The 1945-nt window shown below is 35.1% G+C and overlaps 1 protein-coding gene across 2 annotated transcripts in view; it reads right to left on the bottom strand.

The window, feature by feature from the left end:
* FBXL17 (F-box and leucine rich repeat protein 17) overlaps positions 1 to 1945 on the bottom strand; it is a 172953-nt gene that overhangs the window by 78338 nt on the left and 92670 nt on the right. The gene's annotated exons all lie outside the window — the stretch shown is intronic.

The raw sequence follows: 1945 nt of genomic DNA, 5'->3' as shown, positions 1-1945 counted from the left end.
AAAAAGAAAAAAAAAAGAAAAAAAAAAGAAAAAAACATTCTCTAGAATGTTACTCACATGACTTTCTCAAAGGGCAGAGAGGATACCTACACTAGAATATCTCCATTTGTAAGAGGTAGCTCTTAGGCGTTTGCCAATTTTGCTGACAACACAACTAGAATAACTACAAGTTACAGATTTTGACCCCTCACTCATCATGTACTAACTGCATGAAAATAGAAGGATCAAACCTCCATCTGGCTCACCCATTCCTACTCCTTATAGTAGTTAGCTTTTACTGTACACAAATATTGGGAAATCTGAGACAATGAAAGAATGTGCAATTAACAGACAATAGCTTAAGGTTATCTCTACTCAACAGCACCAATTGCCTGTACTACATACAAGTCTGCTGTAATACCAAAAAAGGTAAGATTTATATATCCTGGCAAACGTGTTATATGCTGATGAAAAGCATAAAATTGACATAATGGTTCTTCAGGGCTATAAACGTGTTTTCCTTCGCAGCTTAATTGACAATGACTAGATTGACCTTTTCTCTATAATTGTAACTACAGTAGAGCAATTAGACAAATCACCACCTCTATCGTTTCTCACAGATATTAAATAAAACGCAAAAGGATGGGGTTCTCAATCACCTCTTTATGCTGATGTAACTGCAGAATAGCATTTTACACTTTCACTCAGGAGTGAAACTTGGAATACAAAAATTCTCTTAAATCATTTACTATAATGAAAAGTGACAAATACGTTAGAAATAATCTGCATCACCCAATCTGCTGAAAATCCCGGTACTACATTCTAAATACCCATTTATGCCCTTCTCTATTAGCATACCAAAGTGTTTTTTCCTGACAATTCACGCTTTTCACTTACTCTTCAGCTCACTGAAACTTAGAGGCCCTGTTTTGCAAGTATTGCTTTACACAACAGACACAGCCTAAACCACCGTGCATTTCCAGAAGAATTAAAGATTCTTAACAGCTAGATTTTACATTTGGATAATTCAGTAATGGAACTTTCTCCTTGTTTTCTCACTACCCATTCCTCACCTCTGCATGTGCATACCTAAAAAATTACCCATTTATGTTCACTGCAGCCTTTTAAGATGCAACTGAACACTATAACATAAAGCAAACACTCATACAGCATGGTTTAATTCCTGCTATAATTCAGCTGTTACAATGTCTAAAGCAGGGTTATTATTTGTTTAACAGGAAATAAAAGCCCATTACTCAGCTACATTTTCATAGAATCGTAGATTGTTTTAATCTGGAAGAAACCCTTAAAGATCATAAAATAGTTTAGGTTGGAAGATCACAAAGTCCATCCACCTAGCACTACCAAGTCCATTGCTAAACCATATTCAAAGTGCCACATCTACATGTCTCTTGAACATCTTTAAGGTTGGTGACTCCACCACTTCCCAAGGCAGCCTGTTTCAGTGCTTATCCAGTTTTTCTGTAAATAAATTCTTCCTAATATGCAATGAAAACCCTGGGATTCAAAGGACTCGTTCACTTCTGTATCTTCTGTTCCTCAAGTGTTCTCAAACCTGATCTTCGTTTATAATGGGACTTCTCTTCCCCAGTCCATGCCTTGAGATTCAGGGACCTCAGAGATGTAAGAAGAATGATTACCAGCAAAAAACAAGGAAAAGAATTAATTGATGCCTTATAACCATATTAATAATCTCTGTTCTGATAAAGTTGAATAGATAGATAGCTAGATAGGTAGAAGGCCTATACAATATGATATTTATGCAAATGGAAATTCAAGTCAAATTTTAAAATCTTCTGATATCATTACTTGTGTCAACAATCAAATCTTAATTGAAGCCAATAAAATGTGAATAGCTAATAACTAATATTTTACTAAAATTGCAAGTTCAAGACTACAGACTAGGACAAGATCTAGAGAAGGAAAAAATAAGCACCTGTTTTTT

This window comes from Meleagris gallopavo, chromosome Z (genome assembly GCF_000146605.3).
Source record: "Meleagris gallopavo isolate NT-WF06-2002-E0010 breed Aviagen turkey brand Nicholas breeding stock chromosome Z, Turkey_5.1, whole genome shotgun sequence".
In the NCBI taxonomy this organism is placed as follows: domain Eukaryota; kingdom Metazoa; phylum Chordata; class Aves; order Galliformes; family Phasianidae; genus Meleagris; species Meleagris gallopavo.
This window is presented reverse-complemented; position numbering and strand designations above follow the sequence as displayed.